At 50.5% G+C, this 25,941-nt stretch overlaps 1 long non-coding RNA gene across 1 annotated transcript in view; it reads right to left on the reverse strand.

Annotated features, from left to right (window-relative positions):
* LOC138489304 (uncharacterized) overlaps positions 1-25,693 on the reverse strand; it is a 57,447-nt gene extending 31,754 nt beyond the window's left edge. The window contains exon 1 of the long non-coding RNA XR_011274775.1: positions 25,424-25,693. This is a non-coding gene — a long non-coding RNA (uncharacterized lncRNA). The remainder of the gene's footprint in view (positions 1-25,423) is intronic.
* Positions 25,694-25,941: the final 248 nt, after the last annotated feature.

The raw sequence follows: 25,941 nt of genomic DNA on the forward strand, positions 1-25,941 counted from the left end.
CACAGCAAAGGACACTACAAGTAACTTCCAGTCAGGTGTCTATAAAAATATATACATTAATTCAAGGCCTTTGAAATCAAACAAAGCAAATATCAACAGTAATACTCCAAACCAATACAACACTAAATATATATATATATATATATATATATATATATATATAAAAAATTAAGCTTTTCAAAAGGAAAGGCAGCGAGTGGAATGCACTCCCGAGAGCAGCTGCAACAGGAGAAAAATATCCTTGCGACAATTAAGTGGAGAAAACACCTCGGTATTTCCTGGCAGCACGTTTTCTTTATTAATATAAATGCATCAGGAAAGGAAACCAAAAAAGATATATCTCAAGTGGCCTAAAGGATTAGTGCACAGAATGGGTCCACAACCTAAGAGGAAAGGGAGCAAGCAGTGCAAATTAGACTGCAGGCAGTTCATCAATCAATCAATCCCTGAAAGGCAGTCCAGTCCCTGGAGCCTAGTACTCCAAAGTACTTTCAGATACGGGTGCATGTGATCATGCGGTGGAGCAAAAACGGGGTCTCTTGCAGGGGCTGTAGGAGCTCAAGAAGGTGGCTGAGGAAAGAAAAATATGTTCCCACTATTCGTGGAGTGTCTCCCCAAGAGGGCAGAACAGGTTCCAGGAGTTGGGAATAGGATGTTGCACAGGCTACCTAAGGAAAGGTGTGTGGCCCTCAGGGGACACTCGTGATTAACAATTGATGGATGCACTAGGGGCCACCAGTAAGGGTTTCAAGTACTCACCTACCCCCAGCGCACTCCGGGCCAAACTTCAGCAGTCAAGTCCTCTTCGGTTGCAGGTTCAAATGTGGCAGTTATGCGGCTCAGCGGCTTTCAGCGGCAAAGTTACAGCTTTGATTCCCCAGCGGGACAGTGGCGATTTCTCCATTCATGGTGAATGGATCAGGCCAGTTTCACTGTAGCAGGCTTCAGGGCTCAGAGGGGCACAGCAGCAAGGCACCTCCAAAGTTAGTCACCACGGCTGGGCGACACGGTGACCATGTGCACTCTGGTTCAGGAGCTCTCCCTTTATTCCAGACAGGGAATGCCAAGTGTACGAAATTCGGTGTGAGAGTGCCGTGAACACAGAGCTTACGAACTACCAGTTTCTGTTTCAGAGCAAAGGTCCTGCGCAAGCTGGTCAGTTCACCAATTGGCCACAAAACACTTCTTAAGAGGCTCGCTTGTAGGTTAAGAAGGTGCTGTGAATAGTTGTTCCCACTATTCAATGGGTTGAAGCGCCTTTGCAGACCTAAATTCGATCAGATGAAGAGGAGTTGTGCGGGATAGCAGCAGGCTCAGGGTGCCATACCTTCCAGAGGGTCAACAATGGTTCCTCGGCTTCTTGGTTTCAGGATGCTTGGATCCTATACTAGATTCAGTGAGTACTCAATAGATCAACCTGGTATCAGCGTTTGGAGCCGTCCCTTATCCAGAATCTCCTTTGTGCCAAAACGCAGAGGACGCAATGGGAGATCTGCTCACATACAGGCACACCAGACGAGAACCAATCACGGACCACAGTGGTCCCAGTCATTCCTAGCACACCAGACTCTCTGGAAACTTACCGAACACCCATTTCCTTGGCCACAATAGACAGCTACTTTATGCTTCTTACCATCCTGTGACACCAACTTCCCAACTGACCTTCGCTGTTGGTCAATGTGCTTTACATTATTGCTCCTCATCCAATACTTCTGTGAAATATATCAAGCTCTCACTCGTAAATTTCCCCCTTTATTCACAGAAAAATCATGCTTCTAGATCGCACTTTATGCCAGAAACCCTGGGTTTCAGGCGCATTGCACACAAGCTAGACTCCCAGCACTTTGATGAATCATGTGCCAGGACAGATGTACAGTTCCTGGTTAATATGCTGGACAGGGAATCTAGAGCCCTCTTCAACTGGAGGCCCAGCTACGATTGGCCATTTTGTTTTGTAGTCTTTAGTCGCCCTCCTTGTAAACTTTGCAGTTTCCCAGTGTGAATGACTCTAGCCTCATCCTGCCTTTGGCACGTGCCACGTTCCTTAGAGGCACATGGACCACTTCCGACCAGTCCATCATTTTAATAATCTTCGCCCCAAAAGGTTCCAACATGCATTACCAGCCAAACACATGCAAGTATTTCTTTCTCAGTCACTGAATAGTGTCATTTTCAGCTGCGGGCATGTCCATATCTCCTTCTGCATAGGTGCTGCCTCACTACCATCTACTGCTATTAAGTCTCAGCAGGGAGCACACTTGGCACTAGATATTGGCTAGCGATAGTGTACTGTTGGTGAGTGAGAAATGGTGTGCGTCGTGTATGCTTCGATTGCGGTGGCGAGTGCCCTTTCTATGACTGGTATTCAATGGTTTCAAGCACAAGCTTGTGCCATTTCTGTTTTATGGCCTTGGAATGCATGACAGGCCCACCTGACCAGAGGAGAGTGCACCGTCAGTCTATAGATCGAGCCTCATAGGAGCTTGGCAGAATACTTTGCCATTTCCATAAATTATTTAAGACAAACCTGGCCGTGGGGTTCTGGAGCTTCACTTAAGCCTTTTACCAAACTTTCTTTTGAATCAGTTTCTTTGAGATACGGTCCATAAAGAAACAGGGGTCATTACGTGCATAAAGAAACACCATGCAGCCACTACCCATTGCGACCTGGGACATGCAGCTGCTCACGCAGCGCATTGACCTACACAGGCAGAAATACCAGCACAGGTGGAGGAGCCGCCATATAAGACAAGCCCACATACCCCGGGAAAGATCACCACCATGGACCCTCACTGACAATCAGCCGGTCACCCTGTACCGGCTGAGGAGACTCCGTGTTCAGGTGAGCTGCTGAACCTAATTCAAGACGACCTATAGAGCATGATAAACATCGGGACAGCTGTGCCCCTGCTGCTGAAGCAAGGGTTTGTTTTGCAATTCCTGGGAACTGACACCTTCCAGCACTCCATGGCCATGCTGCACGCATTGACCGCTACATCACACACAGCTTTGCCTGCTTCCCTGGTTCCAGTCATGATGCCATTGTCCTGCGCAACAGTACACTGTCTGCATACATACATACATACATACATACATGGAGAGGCACAGAGGCCAATGAACGTGGGCGAGTACTACTGCCATCACAGAATTTCATTGTGCAGGACTACAGTACAGCAATTCGAAGGGGGTACACAGTCACAACAGAAACATGCATGCTCCATCAAGGACCTGTACATGCAGCACCTTCCCTCTGAACACACTAATGACAGCCTACAAACCACAAGACTAGGACATGGACAGTGCTGCATCACACTAGAAATGCACATTTCCACTGCAAACTTGAAACACACACAAATGGTGCATGGTGTAACAGAACAATGTGAATAATGAATGATCCCACATGCAAGTACTGTGAATGTAACGCATGTAGTGCGACGATGCACAGAATGCCCATCAACACGCCGTAGTAAAATGGCAGCACATCCAAAATGCCCTGTCGCTGACACCTCTGACCTTTGTCCTTGCAGGTGACTCTGGATATCCCCAGCTACCATGGCTCATGACACTCATGTGGGATACACAAGGAGGCCCACATACAGCCCAGGCTCTGCATCAAGTAGACTTTGGTCCTTCTGAAGGCTCATCTCCGCTGCCTGGACCCGACGGAGGGGCATTGATGCATAGGCCGGAAAAGGCTGGGGAAATGGTGCATGCCTGTGCCATGCTGCACAACATGTGCCTTAGCAAGGATGTCCCTCTACCCCCTGGTATGGACAAACCACCCCCTGAAGAGGTGGACTCCCGGTCGGTGGCTGGCTTAAGCAGTTGTATGTAATGGCTGGGTATTTTTAGCCCTTTTCTTTCAGCATGCCATGCACCACCATATATATTTAAGGATTGAACACGACACATGTACACAAAAGGAATGCCCTGGAATTGCTTCAGGTGAACTAAATGTATAATGTGAAAATGTTCAGACACCCAACACACCCTCCCCAACACACACCATCTCCAACACACACCCTCCCCATTGCTCCCTCCCCACAAAACGACCCTGCCCCACTCCCACGCCACAACCCATCCCCCCGTAACACCACACCATCCCCCCAACACACCACCAACACCATCCTCAACACACCCTTGTGCCAAACCAACTGTCTGGCCACTTTCGTGGGTTCTTGCCCCAAGGTGCTGGAGACACCAGTTAGGGGGAAGTACATACGCTGGGCGGTGCTGGTCAATGAGCCCTTGTGGGGGTGACAGAGCTGGATTGCTCAGACCCTGACTCCCAGATGTGCTCCATGGTCAGCTGAATGTTGAGCTCCTGCACCCCACGGCCATAGACAGTCAGGGCGGCAGATGTCACAGCCATCTGACGTCGGTCATGGTCAATGGGCCGAACAATCCTGCGGGGTGGCAGCCTGTACACAAAACTGGATGGCCTAGAGGTGAAGGACCTGTGCATCTGCGAGCACCTACAGGCGTACCTGGCACTCCTCGATCGCATCAAGCCTCCTCATGATTGCCTTGTGTGGCTTGGGGGAAATGGGTTGATGGCTGTGCAGAGGGTTGGGGCTGAAGCACAGTGACCCATAGGACCCAATGTCCGAGTCACCCTCTGACTCCTGCCCATGATGCTGGCTGCCCCGCTCAGGTGTGGAGCACCTCTCACGGGCCTGTTGGGCGGTGGGATACACTGTGCCTCTCGCACACCTGCCAGCAGCTAGTTCCCCCGCCACGTCTACATTGGCCAGCTGGTGGAGGTGCCAGGGCTGCAGCCTCAGTGGCTGAGTCCCCATCACTGGCAATGGGTGGAGGGCTCGCGCTGGCAGGTGTGGTGCAGCTGGACCCTGGTGTCGCTTGATGTCCCCTTCCCGTCGCTGACTGGTGCCCGATGGCGTGGACCTGGAGACCCGGCCACGGGAGGGTGAAGGCCTTTCAACGCCGCCCCCCATACCCGCCCCCCCCTTCCAAGTTGGCTGCAACCCTATGACATGCAGTCACTCAAAATGCATACTAGTACGTTGGCTTGCTAGTCCCACAGGCTACATAGTGGCAAGCATCCCACACATGTGGATTATAGTGCATTGTCATTTGCAGGCCTTTGCCCATGACCCCAGCAAGGTGGGTGTAGTAGCTGCTGAGGGTGTACTCCCGATTAGAAGGTGCTCTTTGCCCCTCATGCTACCAAGGGGGCATTACATGGGGGAGGGGGGGCTGAAGGGGTGCTATGGCACCTGGCCTTACTCAGTGCACACACAGGCGTTGCCATGTTGGCCCTGGCTGTGATGCTGCCAGGGGGGAGGGGGGGTGCAGAGATTTTGCCCCCCCCCCCCCGTGTCAGGGGAAGGGGGTGGCCTTCAAACACACCAGGTTGGTCTTCCCCTCGGTGTCCAGGATGGAGGGGGCATTCACCTCCCACAGGGTCCGGGCGAGGCGTTCTGTGGTGCCACCCCCAGTGACTCCTGCAGTGTTGTGGCCCGAGGCTGCGCACCTTCACCCGGAGGTCATTGCCCCTCTTCCTGCAGTCCACCTCATCACCGGACCTGTGCCCACAGCTGTGACTCGGGAACATGGAGGAGGTACGCCGGCCGGAGGTTTTTTGTGGCGGCTGCCATATAGACCATGTGCTACCACTTCATCAGTGAGGACCTCCAGCTCCCGCGCACTGAACCTGGGCTTTATGAACCTGGGTTCTGATGCCTTGGCTTTGGCTCCGTCATGGGGTAGGATTCATGTTGCTTTGGCTGGCTACAGGAAGCAGCGCATTGAGATATCACAATGGCTGCTGCTGCACTCCGTTCTGGCGAGGACCCCATTTCTGCCGGCGTTAATTCCGCGAGTGGATTCATTGCAGATTGCTGAGCAGTAACAGCGTTACCGGCATGGAGTCTACCTTGCTTGGATGCACACCCTTCCCGTTGGAAAATCAAACCACTTAAGCAACCTGTTGTGTTCTTCCGGATCCACTGCATGTATTGAAATGTTATGCCTGAAAGATCTGACTTGGGGGGGGGGGGGGGGGGGGGGGCTGTGGCTGTTCTAGTCCACATTTTCTGGATCATTGAAGTTGGTGAATACAACCCAAAGACATGGTTATGTACAAATGTAGTGAGCAAAGCAGCGCGACGTGCACCTGGTGAGCACAATATGCCAGAACCAACAATCCTGATAAGTAGGAAATGTCCAACTCAAATTAAAAATGATTACATGGACTGGAAAGGGGTACGATGCAATCTAGCCCCAGACATGCTGCCATGCCTGCTTCATGCGCTTCCACCACGTCATATGCAGATCAGGATGTGGTGGAGCAGCCAGGCCTGCTAGGCCACGTCCCCTCGACGTGCAAACACTCGGCACCCCAGACATGCTCTTCCGAGGTCAGGCTCTCGTCAATTCCCACACCAGCCACACTGCCTGGGTTTCTCCCGACGAACTGGAGAATGTTAACTGAACTTTGTTCACTGAAAGTATATACGAATGAAATCACGTGCATTGCGATACAGTCCACCAAACTCAGGGCAGCAGCTGCTGTTAAGAGCGGATTCCCAGGGGTGCGGATTCCCAGGGGTGCAGCTGTCTCCCATGCAGGTGGCGTGAAGAGGAACCGAGCAGGTATCGCCACGCCAGGTCACGCACACGCCGCAAACGAAAGGAAACTCAAGTCTAAATGAAACGTGTAATGAGACTCTGCTAAAACTATCAAGTGCCGCACTTCTGGTGGGACAGGCAGCGGTTGAAGTGTACGAAAAGAAGTAGTGGAACTGTGTTCACTACTGGTCTGCACCGCTCCCCACAGACCCCATCGCCACGCCCACTCCCATGCACAATGCAAACCCCAAAACACATGTGTCTGCTGTTAAAGGGAACGTCCATTGCAGTGCACTGAAAGTGCAAGTTTCACTTTCAACTTCTTCCTACAAATTTATTTTAAAACGAAACCATTCCGGAACGGTTTCTTTTTAAAATAAAAGTACAGGAACGGTAAAACTTAATTTAAAGAAGTAGAGGAGCACCGCTCCCGCCCACTTCGACCACTGGGGACAGGTGAGAACGGCCATGTGCTAGTGTGTCAGAACTACAATGCAGGCTGAATGGTATTCACAGTCATTTGGGTCATTGGTGAATCTAAACGTGTGCGTGTGTGTAACATTACGACACACTGGGTGCTGCTGGACAGTCCACAATTAAAGGGGTAGTCCAGCTAAAATATTTATTTAAAAAATAGGCAACATTAAAAAGAAAATACTAGCACTTTTTTTAAAACTTCCTATGTAAAATTTTGAGCTATTCAAGCTCAAAATTCGCAAAAGCAAGCACATGGACGCATCCATTTTGTGAAATGGATGCCCGCCTGTGCTGGCTTTTTCTTTTGCGGCACTAATGAAGGAAAAGTCAGCCAGCTTTAGTAAACAAAAGCTACCGCTGGGTGGCTTTTCCTTCATTGGTGCTGTACGCGGAGGACAGGGACCGGAGACCAGAGCAGGAAAGCTGCAGCTGAATCCCGGTAAGTGCTATTTTTTTTTTATTTTTTTTTTTTTAAATAAGCACTAGCTGCGTTTTTTTTTTCTAAGTTTTCCGGGCTGGAGGAGCCCGGAAAACTTAGAAATAAAACCACAGCTTTTAAAAACGTATTTATGTTTGCGGTCGCTTTTGAAGCTACCGCACACATAAATACAACGTTATTGTGTTTGAAAACGCTGCAGTTTTTCTTTCCAAGTTTCTCAGACTCCTCCGGCTCGGAGGAGCCTGAGAAACTCAGAAAGAAAAACCGCAGCGTTTTCAAACACAACCGCGTTGTGTTTCTGCCTGCTCTGGCTATCACTTTGGGTCTCCCCCAGGGGAGCACCGGAGACCGAAAGTGAAAGCCAAGGCAGGCAGAAACACAACGCAGTTGTGTTTACATGCCGCGGCGTTTCTGCCCACAGCTGATTTCCCATTTGGGGCTCTTGGGCTCCCCACGGGGGGCTCAAGAGCCCCAAATGGGAAATGCTAAATGCTGCAGTGTTTCTGCCTAAATCAGATTTCCCATTTGGGGCTCTCGGGCTCCCGTGGGGGAGCCGAGAGCCCCAAATGGGAAAGCAGATTTAGACAGAAGACACAACCGCGGTGTGTTTCGGCCTGCCTTGGCTTTCACGTTGGGTCTCCGGTGCTAGACCCAAAGTGATAGCCACAGCAGGCAGAAACACAACGCGGTTGTGTTTGAAAACGCTGCAGTTTTTCTTTCCAAGTTTCTCAGGCTCCTCCGAGCCGGAGGAGCCTGAGAAACTTGGAAAGAAAAACCGCAGCGTTTTCAAACACAATAACCTTGTATTTATGTGTGCAGTAGTTTAAAAAGCGACCGCAAACATAAATACAATGTTTTTAAAGCTGCGGTTTTATTTCTAAGTTTTCCGGGCTCCTCCAGCCCGGAAAACTTAGAAGAAAAAAAAACGCAGCTAGTGCTTATTTAATAATAAAAAAAAAAAAAATAGCACTTACCGAGATTCAGCTGCAGTTTTCCTGCTCTGGTCTCCGGTCCCCGTCCTCCGCGTACAGCACCAATGAAGGAAAAGCCACCCAGCGGTAGCTTTTCTTTACTACAGCTGGCTGGCTTTTTCCTTCATTAGTGCCGCAAAAGCCAGCACAGGCGGGCATCCATTTCACAAAATGGATGCGCCCATGTGCTTGCTTTTGCGAATTTTGAGCTTGAATAGCTCAAAATTTTACATAGGAAGTTTAAAAAAAAAAAAAAGTGCTAGTATTTTTTTTTTTAATGTTGGCTATTTTTTAAATAAAATTTTTTGCTGGACTACCCCTTTAAGCCAAAAACGAGCACAACGTCAAGAGTGGATGTCTCAGACCCAACATCCTTTAAAATGTGCCCCCCCTTGTAAAATATTGGAATTGAATATTTTTGCAGCTACTTGAAGCAGCTCTGCTGAGCCCAATACTATTCCAATGCAGCAGTCATTAGCCCCACGGGGACTACAGAAAGGACACCATGCGTGCGGTCTATGTATACTGCACACTTGGTGAAAAGGGTCATGTCTTTGCCAGACAGAAACGTTGCTCGCCCCTGGCATGAGGAGTGCCAGTTCTTTTTCTTACTCGCCAAGGGAGAAAATTCAAATAATCACTCACCACTGGGAACAGCAGATTGAGGCTTTACACTCTATGGAATTTATGAAGTTTACAGCAGCTGTGGAGCAAGTATAGTGGAGGGGCTGTAATAGGCAGGGGGGAGAATGGGAAGAGAGCTACAGAGGGGAGAACTGAAGCAGTGTGCTTCTATGGACGCAGAAATACATGCACGCACTGAATAACTATTCACAAATTACGGCTCGCTATGGAGGTAGAAACCGGGCAGGCAGGTCACACTCCCGCAGGAGCAGTGTGTTTCAACTGGACGACGCCTTCATGGCAGGCTACACCATGCAACATGTTCAGGGCAGTTGTGCGTTATCCCAGCCACCCTGGCGTTAGGAAATATTCCGATTTATGTGAAGTTTTCCCTCCAGTTGTGTACCCCCCCCACCAACTTTTTGCTGCTGTTTAACACCTGACTTTGCAGGAGGAGCAGCGCCTTCAGGTGCATTCCCCTGGGCTTTTCGCTTTCGTCGTTATGGGGAAACGGACATGCCCTTAAAGACAGCGAGTACTGGGAGACTTTGTATCTCTTCGTCCTTTCCATTGTTTCTGCAACATGTTACAAGTGCACAATGTACCTTACAGTTTAGTACACTTGGGTCTTCCAGTCATTTCTAAAGGCCCTAGACACTAAGGATTTTTTTTTTTTTTTTTTAGGAGAAGTGTAGATTTGCCTTGGGACAGGGCTGGTGGCAGCTTATCTTTTCTAATATTTTTAACCCTTTTCTGCCAGGTAAACCGCATTTACCACATTTGGCACAAATAGGTAGCCTGGCTCCAAAATGGCCATGCCACAGGGTTTTTTGTCCTGTCCTTTGGTCATCTTGCACCTTCACCTTCCCCAGGTCAAGCCGACCCGGGTCAGTCCTTATTTGGGCATGCATACACCTGCGAAACATCAAGCTTTTGCGGGCTTCTGCATGCCTTGTGTGTGCTTCCAGGATGTGGGTTGGACTGTCTGGTTCCAATACACATCCTGGGTGCCAGAGAGTCCGTTGTGCTGGGAATGACTGGGACCACCATGCTCCATGATTGGTCCATGTCTGTCATGCCTGTATGTGAGCAGATCTCCCATTGCGTCCTCTTCTTTTTGGCATGAAGGAGATTCTGGATAAGAGAAGGCTCCAAACACCCATACCATGTCAATCTCTGGAGTTCTCACTGAACGAAGGATAGGATACAAGTATCCTGAAACTAAGAAGCCGAGGAACCGCTGGTGATCCGCTGGAAGGTTTGGCACCGCTGGACCCCTCTGCATCTGATCGAACTAGGTCTGCGAAGACGCTTCGACCCATTCGAATAGTGGGACTAACTATTCTCTGCACTTTCAAACCCTGCAAGTAAGCCTTCTCGGAAGTGTCCCTGGGCCAACCAGTGGGCTGACGCTTGTGCAGGACCTTTGCTCTGATACCGCCGCCGTTTCAAGGAGTCGATTGAATCTTGGTAGATCACAAGATCTGTGTTCACGGCACTCATACCGAATTTCTTACACTTGGCGCTCCCAGGTCTGGAGTAAAGAGAGCAGCTGAACTGGAGTACAGGCGGTTACCATGTCGCCCAGCCATGGTGATGAACTTTGTAGGTGCCTTGCAGCTGTGCCCCGAACCCTGCTACAGTGAAACTGGCCTGATCCATCCACCAGTATAGGAGAAATCTCCACTGTCCCGTTTGGGAATCAACACTGCAACTTTGTCACTGAAAGCCGCAGAATTGCCGCATATGATCCTGCAACCGAATTGGACTCGACTGCCAAAGTTTGGCCCGGAGTGCACCAGGGTACAGCGAGTACTTGCAACCCTTACCGGTGGCCCCTAGTGCATAGAAATGGATGGATGTGCAAGTGGGCCCTGAGGGCCCCTCATTTCCACAGATAGCCTGAGTTATCAACTTATTCCCAACTCCTAGAACCTGTACTGCCCTCACGGGGAGACCCTCCAATGAATAGTCAGAACCTATTCTGCATCACCTCACCCACCTTCCTGAACTGCTACAGACCCTACAAGAGATCCCGTTTTCGCCCATCTGCACCAACGCGTGCGCCAGCATTGCAAGTACATTAGAACAATAGGCTCCCCTCTTCTTACGGACTGGACTGCCTTTCAGTTAGGATTGTGATTACTGCAGAATTGCCTACAGACTCTTTGCACTACCTGCTTCCTTCCCCTTTCTAGGTTGTGGACCCATTTTGTGCATTAACACTTTAGGGCAGAGTTCAGAAATCCATCTTAACACCTGGTGAACAAATAGATCACTAGTGTGCCTGCCAGGAGAAGCCTATAAGGATTTAAGTGAAAAAAGGATTTCAAATCTTGGCAATAATGAGGAGAATTAGCCCCATTACGAGAAGGGCAGTTTTTTGAAGCAAAAATAAGACACCAGCCACATGTAAACCCATCCAATTCAGTTTACCACTGGTGGAGGCAGTATAACTTGCATACCACCCGCAGTATACTGCAGCCATACCCATACAATGGTTTCTTCTACCCATTGGAGGTGGCAATGTACAATAAATTGGTGTTGGCAGTTGGTGAGTAGGTGCAAATGGATAAGGCCCACCCACCTTTTTTGCCCTGCCTCTTCCTTTCTGAGGGTGTCTCTCGCCAGAGCTCCGAGGTGAAGGGCAGACAAAGAAAAGGGCAATTCCTGTTTGGACCTGTACTGACCAGGAGGACCCAGGACCAGAACTCTTGCCCCTTAGCCCCAGGTAAGCACCCTTGAATGTGTTTCACTCCTCTCTCCCAACGGCCCATTCCCATCATCACCAACCACGCCGCTCACCAGCAACATCATGAACACTGCGTTGCAGCAACCATACATCACATCACCACTCCATCACCCATCATTACACAAAAATTGATGCTCGCCAATGTTCGCTCAGCAATCAACCATGCAGCTGACATTGCTGACCTCATCACCACATGTGACATTGGATGCCATCTTCGTTACTGAGGCCTCTATGACATCCACCCACATCCTAGATGTCCTCACCCCTAACAGCTACAGAATTCTACAAGACCGTCCAAAGATCGGCAGAGGCCTCATGGCCATACATGCAACTGGATGTCGCCACCTTTGACACCTTCGTAAACCTATCCACCACTCCCGCTCTCCCTAATGGACACAGTCACTTATTCTCATATACAGGCCACCCAAGCCAAACACCTTCATCGAAAACTTCACAGACTGGGTCACCACCATGCCAACATCTTCCTTGGTGACTTCAATGCAGCAACCAAATCAAGAAAGATCTCCACTGCCTACTCAACACAACCTCACAGAGCACACAAAAGAACCAACTCACAGAAATGGTATTATCCTAGACATCGTCACACTGCCCACCTTTCATTACAGCTCTTCTATTCCGCTCAACTGGTCGGACCATCTGGAAATCCCCTTTGAGATTAGTCACACCACACCTCTAAAGCAAATCCATTGGAAATCAAGCCTTCATGATCCTTGAAGAACTTCCCAGTGGAGGTTCTCACAGAAGACCTCACCAAACTCCACCTCAAATCCAAACCTGGCTCTCTGCTGTGAACCTCGAGGGATTCACACCCAGCTGGACCCCTGTGCCAAGTCCCTTAGGTTCAACATCTGGCACCTCATGTTCAAACAGCACATAGCAAGGACGACAAACAGTCCAGTACCAACTTTCTCTCATGCAGAAAATAAAACCCTTCATCTCAGAAAACAACTTCAGATCCGCTGTCCAAGTCTTGGTCCTCTCCCACCTGGATGGTGGCAATGCACTTTTGGAAGGCCTTCCAGCAACTGCCCTGCCACCCCTGAAATGTGTCCTGCATGCTGCAGCAAGACTCATTAAAGGACTTTGCAAATTTGACCAGATCACCCGACCCTCATCAAACTGCACTGGTTCCCACTGCAAGCATGTATCATCTTCAAATCCTGTTGCATCATCTACACCCTGAAGTCACCAAGCTACGTCCCTGAGAATCTCAGGAAGTGTGCAGACTTTAATTATGACAGTGCAGGAAGGAAAGAACCAGAAGACAGGTCTTCTCTACGCTCCAAGACTCATGAACCTCCTCCCCGCCAACAGACTTGCCCCATCAATTCTACTGTCGGGAAAAACAGCAGGAACATCAAGGAATGGCTTAACACCAAGGTCCATATACTCTGCACTCCCCACCCTACCCGAGACCCCGTGATCTGCTCCCCACCCATGATGCCATTTGCCCACCCTCCCTCCTGCACTCCCCACCCTACCCGAGACCAAGTGATCTGCTCCCCACCCATGATGCCAATTGCCCAACCTCCCTCCTGCACTCCCGACCCTACCCGAGACTGATCTGCTCCCCACCCATGATGCCAATTGCCCGCCCTCCCTCCTGCACTCCCCACCCTACCCGAGACTGTGATCTGCTCCCCAGCCATGATGCCAATTGCCCACCCTACACGAGACTCAGTGATCTGCTCCCCACCCATGATGCCAATTGCCCACCCTCCCTCCTGCACTCCCCAACCTACCCGAGACTATGATCCGCTCCCCACCCATGATGCCAATTGCCCGCCCTCCCTCCTGCACTCCCCACCCTACCCGAGACTGTGATCTGCTCCCCAGCCATGATGCCAATTGCCCACCCTACACGAGACTCAGTGATCTGCTCCCCACCCATGATGCCAATTGCCCACCCTCCCTCCTGCACTCCCCACCCTACCCGAGACTAAGGGATCTGCTCTGCACCCATGATGCCAATTGCCCACCCTCCCTCCTGCACTCCCCACCCTACCCGAGACTGATCTGCTCCCCACCCATGATGCCAATTGCCCGCCCTACCCGAGACGCAGTGATCTGCTCCCCAGCCATGATGCCAATTGCCCACCCTCCCTCCTGCACTCTCCACCTTACCCGAGACTCTGATCTGCTCCCCACCCATGATGCCAATTGCCCACCCGACCCGAGACTCTGATCCGATCTGCACCCATGATGCCAATTGCCCACCCTCCCTCCTGCACTCCCCACCCTACCCGAGACTCAGTGATCAACTCCCCACCCATGATGCCAATTGCCCACCCTACCTCCTGCACTCCCCACCCTACCCGAGACTCAGTGATCAACTCCCCACCCATGATGCCAATTGCCCACCCTACCTCCTGCACTCCCTCACCCTACCCGAGACTAAGTGATCTGCTCCCCACCCATAATGCCAATTGCCCACCCTCCCTCCTACACTCCCCACCCTACCCGAGACTGATCTGCTCCCCACCCATGATGCCAATTGCCCACCCGCCCTCCTGCACTCCCCACCCTACCCGAGACTCAGTGATCTGCTCCCCACCCATGATGCCAATTGCCCTCCCTCCCACCCTCCTGCACTCCCCACCCTACCCGAGACTCAGTGATCAACTCCCCACCCACGATGCCAATTGCCCACCCTCCCTCCTGCACTCCCCACAATACCCGAGACTCGGTGATCTGCTCCCCAGCCATGATGCCAATTGCCACCCTCTCTCCTGCACTCCCCACTCTACCCGAGACTCGGTGATCTGCTCTGCACCCATGATGCCAATTGCCCACCCTCCCTCCTGCACTCCCCACCCTACCTGAGACTATGTGATCCGCTCCGCACCCATGATGCCAATTGCTCACCCTACCCGAGACTCCATGATCTGTTCCCCACCCATGATGCCAATTGCCCACCCTCCCTCCTGCGCTCCCCACACTACCCGAGACTCAGTGATCTGCTCCCCACCCATGATGCCAAATGACCACCCTCCCTCCTGCGCTCCCCACCCTACCCGAGTCTGTGATCTGCTCCCCACCGATGCCAATTGACCACCCTCCCTCCCTCCTGCACTCCCCACCCTACCCAAGACGCCGTGATCTGCTCCCCACCCATGATGCCAATTGCCCACCCTCCCTCCTGCACTCCCCAGCCTACCCGAGACTATGATCTGCTCTGCATCCATAATGCCAATTGCCCATCCGCCCTCCTGCACTCCCCACCCTACCCAAGACTCAGTGATCAACTCCCCACCCATGATGCCAATTGCCCACCCTCCCGCCTGCACTCCCCACCCTACCCGAGACTCTGCGATCTGCTTCCCACCCATGACGCCAATTGCCCCCCGCACCCTACTGCACTCCCCACCCTACCCGAGACTCAGTGATCTGCTCTGCACCCATGACACCAATTGCCCTCCCTCCCTCCCTCCCGCACTCCCCACCCTACCCAAGACTCAGTGATCTGCTCCCCACCCATGATGCCAATTGCCCACCCTCCCTCCTGCACTCCCCACCCTACCCGAGACTCAGTGATCTGCTCTGCACCCATGATGTCAATTGCCCACCCTACCTAAAACTCGGACCTGCTCCCCACCCATGATGCCAATTGCCCACCCTCCCTCCTGCACTCCCCCACCCTACCCGAGACTCCGTGATCAACTCCCCACGCATGATGCCAATTGCCTGCCCTACCCGAGACTCAGTGATCTGCTCTGCACCCATGACACCAATTGACCCCCGCACCCTACTGCACTCCCCACCCTACCCGAGACTCCATGATCTGCTCCCCACCCATGATGCCAATTGCCCTCCCTCCCTCCTGCACTCCCCACCCTACCCAAGACTCAGTGATCTGCTCCCCACCCATGATGCCAATTGCCCACCCTCCCTCCTGCACTCCCCACCCTACCCGAGACTGATCTGCTCCCCACCCATGATGCCAATTGCCCACCCTCCCTCCTGCACTCCCCCACCCTACCCGAGACTCAGTGATCAACTCCCCACGCATGATGCCAATTGCCTGCCCTACCCGAGACTCAGTGATCTGCTCCCCACCCATGACGCGAATTGACCACCCTCCCACCTGCACTCCCCACTTACCCATTCCCAGCCGCCCAGCCCGCATGATCCCTGGCCTCTCTGCCACTTACCTGCCCCCGCCCACCTAGCCTGCATGATCCCTGGCCTCTCTGCTGCTTACTTGCCCCGGCCTCCCAGCCTGCATGATCCCTGGTCTCTCTGCTGCTTAGCTATTCACAGCTGCCCAGCCCGCATGATCCCTGGCCTCTCTGCCGCTTACCCATTCTCAGCCGCCCAGCCTGCATGATCCCTGGCCTCTCTGCTGCTTAGTTGCAACTGGCAGCGCAGCCTTCATGATCGATGGCCTCCCTGCTGTCTGCTAAACCAAGTCACTGTGGGCCTCTCTACCAACAGTCAGTGTGCAAAGGTAACGCCGCTCTCCCATTTGCAGGAGTGTTCGGGGACCTTTGGATATTGCTGGCAATGGATTAATTATTTCTAGGATTCTGGCAACAACATTTGGAAGCGATTTGGCGACATGTGTAGTGGCCATGGTTCTACAGAAAGTACGTAGCGCTTCGACTCCAGCATTTAATGATTTATGAAGGAACAGCTGTGTGTGAAAAATTAGCTTCACTGCACCTTTTAAAATGATGCCACCAGTGCGTTCTGTGAGGGGTGCAGCGCTGGGCACGGAACAATGCAGATGCCACAAAATGATGCCACCAGTGCGTTCTGTGAGGGGTGCAGCGCTGGGCACGGAACAATGCAGATGCCACAAAATGATGCCACCAGTGCGTTCTGTGAGGGGTGCAGCGCTGGGCACGGAACAATGCAGATGCCACAAAATGATGCCACCAGTGCGTTCTGTGAGGGGTGCAGCGCTGGGCACGGAACAATGCAGATGCCACAAAATGATGCCACCAGTGCGTTCTGTGAGGGGTGCAGCGCTGGGCACGGAACAATGCAGATGCCACAAAATGAGAATGCGTTTCCCAGGTCTGGTTTATCATTGCATTCCGGTACTTCTAGCTATGGATTTATAATAGGAAACGGTTTAATCAAATGTCCCTGAAAGTAAAGGATGGAAAAAAACTCAAACACACCACACATAGGCAGCGCTTTAAAGAAAGAAAAATAAAAATAAAAAGGCACAACCTCCCTCACAAGGCAAGTTGCTGCCGCCCATTACCATGCAATGCCCGTTACCCGGGCCTACTGGTCTTGGCTTAATCATAGAGACTGCCACCTTACTTGCGCTTTCAAACCCATGCAGCCTAATGAAGTTGCCACTACTGCACTCTGGAAAAAGAAAATGGCTGGGGGGGGGGGGGGGTGGAGAAGAGACGGACTGACGTACGCATTGGGAAATGACGTCAGATAAAGTAGCGATCATATCGGTAAGTGAAATATGCAAATTGTATTCAACAGGACTACACAGCTGCACCGCCCTGGGATTTTTTGTTTTACATTTTTTTTAAGACACAGGGTGCCGGTGTCCGTTCTCAAAAAAAGTGGATGAATGCCGTAGTACAACCCCCCGCCGGACATGAAATGAATAAATACCGGGGGTTACAGACACTAGACACCCTGGATATGGCATGCCTACCCCCCCCCCAAAAAGTCTTCAGAAACGCGAAGACACTTCCCAAGAAATCCAAACCTGTCCGACTCCACTAGGGCGCACCACCAGCGCCCCTCCTCTAACAGCCCCCCCAATGTCATGCGATATGATGCTTGCTAAAATGGACAGCTGGAAAGGCAAGGCTAAGGATTATGCAACTGGACAGGCGACTACGGTCCCCTTGTACTGCGACACCAGACTCGGAAATAAGAGGCTAAAAGGAAAGCAACGTGGATGGGAACAGGTGGGCAGCACCTACAGGGTCACCTATGTGAGCGAATATCGATCTTATCATTAACCACGTATCAACTTTAGAAAATTACAGCTGAATAAGTAAGTGTGAACAGAATCTTTAGTAGAACTCATGAGGGGGGCCGCCCACCCAGGACTAGGTCTGCTGATGCATTTCGGGGCATCAGTACTGTTAATGTTAAAGGATATTTCTACCGCGCACTATTCACCACCGTAGCTGTCCCCTGACGCTCTGAAAAAGGAAGGGGGCGAGTTAGTGGGAGTAAGCGGGAAAGTGCAAGAGAACAGTGATGTGCTGTTGGCAGCCTCAGCACGGTTAAGACCGTTCGCTGGGTTTGGGGGGTTTCCTGGTCGATAGACTCTCACAACAGCACGTGACGTCTATGTGCGGTTTGGTTTGTTGTTGCGGTGTAGTGTGATTTGTTGTGGTTGTTTAAAGTTTGAGAGGTGTATGCAGAGGTGTGAAATTGTTAGTGGGTTGGTTATTGGCATCGCTGTTTAGAAGTGATGTGTTCGATTTCCATGTTCTTGATAGATGTGGCGCGTGTATTTCTATCTAGATCGCTTCTGGCTAATATTCACAATCCTTTCTATATGTGATGCCCACCAAATGTAACCACTGTATCCAAATGTGGCACTGGTCCACCTTTGGAAATCCCGTCTATGTGTAAGGCAAGCTAGTGTTCACAATTCTATTGGAACTGGGTTTGATAGTATTCGATGCACTCTAGATGTGGCACTGGCCGACATTCACAAATCTATTTGTGATGCAGGGTATTGTTCACAGTCTCATCTAATTGTGGCACTTGTCAACATTCACTATTCCATCCGAGTGTGGCATTTGCTAACCTTCACATTTCCATCCATATGTGACACAGGCTAAAGTTCACAATTACATCTAGGTGTGGCACATGCTAATATTCACAGTTCTGACTAAGTGTCCCACATGCTAACATTCACTAGATGCGACACAGGCTAATGTTCACAATTAAATAGAAGTGTGGCACATGCTGGCATTTACAATCCCATCTAGGTCTGGCACATGCTAATATTCACTGTTCTGTCTCGCCTACTGCATTTCCATTTTCTGCTCAAATTTCCAGCGCTATGCTGATGACACCCAACTGATCTTCAGGCTTCATTCAGCCACCTCCTCTCCTTCCCTAATCTCTGATTGCCTAATCGCCATTCAAAATTGGTGTGCCGCAAACGATCTTTGTCTAAATGCCAATAAGACTGAGATCCTCCTCATTGGTACACCTTCACCATTCTTTCCCCTCACTCTCTGGCCGGCCTCCCTTGGCCCTCCTCATACCTCTACCTGCGAGGCTAAGAACCTCGGGATCATCTTGGACTCCACACTTTCCTTCTCCGGACACATCTCTGACATCTCTAAAAAGTCAAATTGCCGACTGCATCTCCTTAGAGGTACTCTGCCTTTCCTTTCCTTTCCCCAGAAGCTCACTGTGTCAAGCTCTGGTTCTCTCTAGGTTGGACTACTTTAACAGCCTCTTTCTAAAATCTACATGCCTCCACTCTCCGCCCTTTACAACTAAAATCCCTTCATTGGCTCCTAGTGGATGCAAGGATCAAATTTAAAACCCTCTGCATTGTCCACAATGCTTTCTGGGCCCTGTGTCCAAAATACCTTCAACTATCCCTCTGTAATTACCTCCCCTCTCGAGCCCTTCGCTCCTCTTCTTTTATCTCCCTTAGGGTTAGCAGTTTTTCAAAGAAACGAGCTGGGGGTAGATCTCTGTCTTCGGCTGGGGCCTCCCTTTGGAACAGCCTCCCTGCCACCTTGAAACTTGAGGAGAACCATCTCCGGTTTCGGAAGCAGCTCAAGACCTCCCTCCTCACTTATGCCTTTGCCCTTCTTCTCCCCTGCTGATTTGCTTTCTCTCTTGGCACCGTGCACCAGGCCGCCTTTTGTTCTTCAGGTCCAGGTACCTGCGCACCCTGCCTCCCTCCTGCACGGCCTCCGGGCCCCCCTTGCACTGGGGTCTGTATCTGTACCCATACAGTCCCCCCCACTCACTTTTCTTCTGCACTTATTCAGATATACCCTATCGGCTTAACCTAGCACTCGCCACTTGCTGGCTGCACTATCACTGTTTATCTCCTTTATTTATTTTTTATGTATTCTTTATTCTGTCTCTCCTCTGTTCCTCACTTTCCACCCACCCCCCGCCCCTCCTATGAACTTTCCCGATTTTCCCTTTCCCATGCACTTGCGTGTTCTCAATGTCCCTGGGCCTAGTAAGATTGTTGTTTTTGTTTCTCCCCTGTTCCCTTCCCTTTGCCTGGTCGCGCTCTGAAACACAAGTGTATGAGCACGATATAAATAAAATATTTCATTTCAAGTGTGGCACATGCTAACATTCACAATCCTAAATTGATGCGACGCAGGCTAATGTTCATGATCACATCTAAGTGTGGCACATGCTGACATTTACAATTCCATCCAAGTATGGCATATGCTAACATTCCATCTACAATTTACAAGTTCAATTTAAGTGTGGCATATGCTAACCTTCACAAACCTATCGAGATGCGACACAGGCTAATGTTCATGATTCCATCTAAGTGTGGCACATGCTGACATTTATAATTCCATCTAAGTGTGGCATATGCTAACATTCACAGTTCAGTGTCGCACATGCTGACATTCACAATCCTATCTAGTACTGCCGTTTCAGTAGACAGCATTGGTGTCCCGAACACCTGTTTAGTTGAGCGCACAATCAATCCTTGCGAGGAGCTTTCCTTCATTAGGAACCCATTTGAGGTTGCCCTCTAGGAATGCATCAGCAGACCTAGGTCACACTGAAGTGTCGTAACATCATGTATCAAATGTTCAAACGTCGATACTTGGTTAGTGCCACGCTGTGTCATCACAGGACGAATAGCCTAGCCTAGAGCCATCAGAGTAGGCAATGCTATTCTATGCCACATGCAAGATTACCGACTACATACTACTCTCGAGAGCACAGCCCATAATGAACGGCACATCCAGAGCGAGCAAAATCCTCCCAACTAAATCGGAGGTCCCCACTTTAGATGAAATTAGCTAGCCGCATTTAAGCCGCTGTGAAGTGAAATTACGGCAAATGGAACTGCAGGCTAAACTGTCAGGGGCCTGGAATCTTTGGCTCTCCAGATGTTTTGGACTACAAACCCCACTAGTTCTAGCCTGCATGGTCAATGTTGAGGGACTGTGCGTGTTGCAGTTCAAAACATCTGGAGAGCCGCGGGTTGCAGACCCATGGCTCTGCAAAAGCAGAACAATTGTGCAGGTCTAAACACCATATAACAAGAAGCGACAAAACAAATCACCTCAGCCATCTGTGAAAACGTGCCCTTCGGCACAAAATCTGCTAACCCCACACTTCACGATCAAGCAATCGATAGGCGTTTGGCATGCAAGGCGGCAGCTCTTTCTGTGCGCTGCTACAAACACCCAACAGTTTCAACAACTCGCTGCTAAAAAGGTACCAAAACACAAATATTGGCAATGCCAGTAGGTTGCTCTTTTGTCTAGGCATTGGATTAATACCGTAGTGATATTAACTGGCCATGAATGGTACTAGCTGCAAAATGATGCGTGCACCGTGGCAGCTAATAGCCGTGCTTGGCAAATGCCCACTACAAACTGTTGGCTTTGTCAATGCTTGTTTTTAACAGGACCTCAGCGAGTGAAGGACACGCATAGTGCTTATAAATAGAGTGGCTGAAGGAAATTACACCAGTAGCGGTTTACAACACCAATTAAGTAGTGCACTGCTTTGAAAAAACACTGGCAGACACCGAGTGCACATTTTGATGGTAAGGAGGCGTTTTGGGCAGGAACTGGGTGGGATTAGCCATAGGCAGTCAACGTGTGGGCAAACACCTACAAGCTGTGTGTCCCTCCTCATTTGCTATCTCTCCCTATCTGTACTCTAATGGTTATAGTAAAAATAAAACTAAATGGATGCCAACATTCCAAATGATGCTTGGACCAATCAGTAGGCAGCAATATTGTGTGTGGAAAGCAGCAGTCCCCATCCTGGAACCAACAAAAGCAGACCCTTCTTTGGTAACAAGCAGAGACAATGCCACCAAGTACCTCAATCGGCAAAGCCCCAGGTCCCCAACCTTGCGCTAGAGTTTATTTAAATTAAGTGCTTTGGGGTACCATCTCTCACTGCCAAAAAACTATTATATATATATAATCAGTCAAATAAAACCCCAGACTATGCACGAAAGAACATTATAGCACCTGTACAAAAAACAAAAGCGGGGTGGGGGGGGGTACACCGCATTCCTTGACTAGGTTATGGGTTAAACAGTAAGAGACAACTATTCTTTAGCACCCCTAACAAGGCAATTATGGTACTGAATGAGAACACCGTTGACTTGCATAGCAAACGTTAAAACCAGTTTTGCCCTTTACCCCCAACGCCTTGTTACTTCCAACGACAAAACCACCTCCAACGGCAAATCTTAACCAGGTAACCCAAATTTCAGCGTTTCATCACCGACTGCTGTGTTTTAGATCTGGGTGTCACTGCATTTACCGTTTGGTCCCAAATTTAGGTGCTCGCCCATGAGAAGGACTGAGGATTAAGCCAGACCGCAGTGGAGTGCTAACAGGAAGAGCACGTCCCATTGGGAGGGAGATTTAGGTATACCCTTCCCGGCTAAATTGGACCACTGACAGAGCTTAAGAGAAAAATGGGGAGCGAGGAGTCCAGATCTCGGAACGGATGGACCACACGGCACAGGGAGCACACCCCCGGCCCCAGAGTGGCCTGTGGAGATTGCTGCACACCTGGGTGTGCTAAGGAGGAAAGGATATGGGCAGCACTTGGTCTGCATGCTGCGGACGAAGAGGTACCACCACTGAATAGCCTATTGAAGACCCACTCTTCTGTACACAACATAGGAGTGCAGAATAAATGACAGGGGAGGGGACACGGGCCACAGTCAAGTAAAACAGTGAGGGTAGGGTAACGCAATTCACCAACCTTACTAAAAAATAAAAATAACAATTCACTTTTCTGCATACACCTCTCAAACTCTGAACTAAACACAACCATACCTCTATAGCACAACAAACAGTACGCACTTCACTACAACAACGAAACAAACCACATACACAGCAGCATATGATGGCTACCGACTATCAGACACACGCTCAGCGAACTGTAAACCGAACTGAAGCTGTCAAAAGCACATCACAGCTCTCTTGCTCGATTCTCCCGCTCACTCCTACTAACTTACACCCCAAACCCCCATACCATCTTGCTTCACAGATCCACCAAAGCGCCACGGCACCAAACAGTATAAGAACCTTCAACATATCAAATGGCTGTTGGTTTATGCTGAACACCTGGTCCAGGGTTTAAATAACATTTAAAAAGTCAATGGTCTTCAAAAGAATCAGCGTCTGTGGCCACAGAGACTAAAACAACAGCGTTAAGATCAGCAGTAGCTCTTGGGTGAGGATTCTGGCGAAATAAGAAAGCAATACAGCCCACAAGATGAATTCAAACAGAATACCAATGCACCGAAGATCAAGGAGGGCAGAGAACTGGTTATTCTATAGAGATGGGGGATGAAGCAGAGAGGGCTTCACAAGGTAATCCTCTGGTTTAGTCCACCATATCTTGACACATACATCTGACAAAGATATGCAGGGTCGCCGGCAATTGGTCAGAAACATGGGCAATGTCATGGCTGATCAGTCAATTTGAGAAAGATGCTGGATTCGACGTTTTATCTTTAGTTTCCACACAACAGGTAAGGGTAGGGAGACCCAAGTATTTTCTTCTTCTCCCCTGCTGCAGTGTTCAGGTCTGGGATCTACAAAACGTCTTGAAGAGTCTTGCCTAGCGCAGGTATTCCCCTTGCGTGGGTCATACAGTTGCCGTTTGCCTAGCGCAGGTTATATTCCCCCTGAGTGGGTCATACAGTTGCTCAGTCTTTCCTAGCCCAGGTTATATCCCCCTTGGGTGGGTCATACAGTTGCTCAGTCTTTCCTAGCCCAGGTTATATCCCCCTTGGGTGGGTCATACAGTTGCTCACAGTCTTTCCCAGCCCAGGTTATATTCCCCGTGCATGGGTCATACAGTTGCTCACAGTCTTTCCTAGCCCAGGTTATATTCCCCGTGCATGGGTCATACAGTTGCTCACAGTCTTTCCTAGCCCAGGTTATATTCCCCGTGCATGGGTCATACAGTCGCTCACAGTCTTTCCTAGCCCAGGTTATATTCCCCGTGCATGGGTCATACAGTCGCTCACAGTCTTTCCTAGCCCAGGTTACATTTCCCTTGAGTGGGTCATACAGTTGCTCACAGTCTTTCCTAGCCCAGGTTATATCCCCCTTGGGTGGGTCATACAGTTGCTCACAGTCTTTCCTAGCCCAGGTTATATTCCCCGTGCATGGGTCATACAGTTGCTCACAGTCTTTCCTAGCCCAGGTCATATTCCCCGTGCATGGGTCATAGAGTTGCTCACAGTCTAGCGATATAAAGTCCTCCAACCAAATTCTTTCCTAATGGACAATTCTTCTCAGGGCAGGAAAATGCATTTGCTCTACGGGGCTTAAAAATCATCACTGCAACCAGACAACTACTCTGGTACATCCAATGGGATCACCCATCAAACAAGAACAGCCTGGTAACACCAGTGTACTACAGCATTCTGCTCCTAGCCTGCTGCTCTCAAGGACCGCTTCGGGGTGATGACGCTGGTCTCTTGCTCTCAGGGACCTCTTTAGTGGGGGTGGCAGTTGGTCTCTTGCTCTCAGGGACCTCTTCAGTGGGGAATGGCAGCTGGTCTCTTGCTCTCAGGGACCTCTTCAGTGGGGAATGGCAGCTGGTCTCTTGCTCTCAGGGACCTCTTCAGTGGGGAATGGCAGCTGGTCTCTTGCTCTCAGGGACCTCTTCAGTGGGGAATGGCAGCTGGTCTCTTGCTCTCAGGGACCTCTTCAGTGGGGAATGGCAGCTGGTCTCTTGCTCTCAGGGACCTCTTCAGTGGGGAATGGCAGCTGGTCTCTTGCTCTCAGGGACCTCTTCAGTGGGGAATGGCAGCTGGTCTCTTGATCTCAGTGACCTCTTCAGTGGGGAATGGCAGCTGGTCTCTTGCTCTCAGGGACCTCTTCAGTGGGGAATGGCAGCTGGTCTCTTGCTCTCAGGGACCTCTTCGGTGGGGAATGGCAGCTGGTCTCTTGCTCACGCGGGTCTGCTCTCAGAGACCTCTTCGGGGAGGATGACGCTGGTCTGCTGCTCTCAGGAACCTCTTTATGGGGGGTGGTGGCTGGTCTGTTGCTCTCTGTGACCTCTCTATGGGCAGTGGTGGCTGGTCTGCTGCTCTCTGGGACATCGAGGAAATCAATTGAGCAAATAAATGTATACCGAGAGGAACCATAATACTGTAAGAACGATCAATGCGGACAAGATTTTAACTTAAAATTGGGACAACACAACTTCTCCCTTTTTGTAGATGGGAATGTCACTACAGATTAGGGACATGTGTTATAGCACTCTGCGCAAGGGTAAAAGGAGGCAATCAGATGATCACTTCAGGTTGCAACTTGTCAAAAAGACACCTCTTGCCTCTGGCCTCCAATTTGGAAGCACATTTTGGGCTGATATTATATTAAATACCTGGAAAGTGTTGGGAGAGGGCGCGCTCCCTTTCCATGAGTTAACCACACAGTGGAAGAGCCTGCCCCACCAAACGAGGCTTTCCCAGCCGCCCGCTGCTCTCGCCGTCCACTCTACGGAAGCCCGCTGCTTCTCTTAGACCCCCGCACTGGCGCCGGACTTCCGCATTCCCCGCGCTCTCTCCCTCTGATGGCGGATCTGCGAGGAATAGGAAATGGGCGAGCATGTAGTAGGCGGGCAGCAAGGGCCTCTGCGCATGCGTCAGTGACACTTTCCACTTCTGCGCATGTGCAGTACAATAAAAGGCATTTCCCGTTCCGCATTGGTCGTCTAGTTGCCGCCCGAGAAATGGGCCCTGCTAGGCGTTATCACGTGACTTTGTTCGAGTCTGTTATGTCTCAGTAATCCCATCAGTGCCCACTGCCCACAAAAACCTGAGCTAGAGCAGACGGTCTGGTCCAGCGACAGGAAGGGGGCATCTGGGTGTGTGTGTGTCTGAAGAGAGGGAGAGGATCTGG

The sequence above is a fragment of the Ambystoma mexicanum genome, chromosome 9 (genome assembly GCF_040938575.1).
Source record: "Ambystoma mexicanum isolate Mex_15411 chromosome 9, UKY_AmexF1_1, whole genome shotgun sequence".
In the NCBI taxonomy this organism is placed as follows: domain Eukaryota; kingdom Metazoa; phylum Chordata; class Amphibia; order Caudata; family Ambystomatidae; genus Ambystoma; species Ambystoma mexicanum.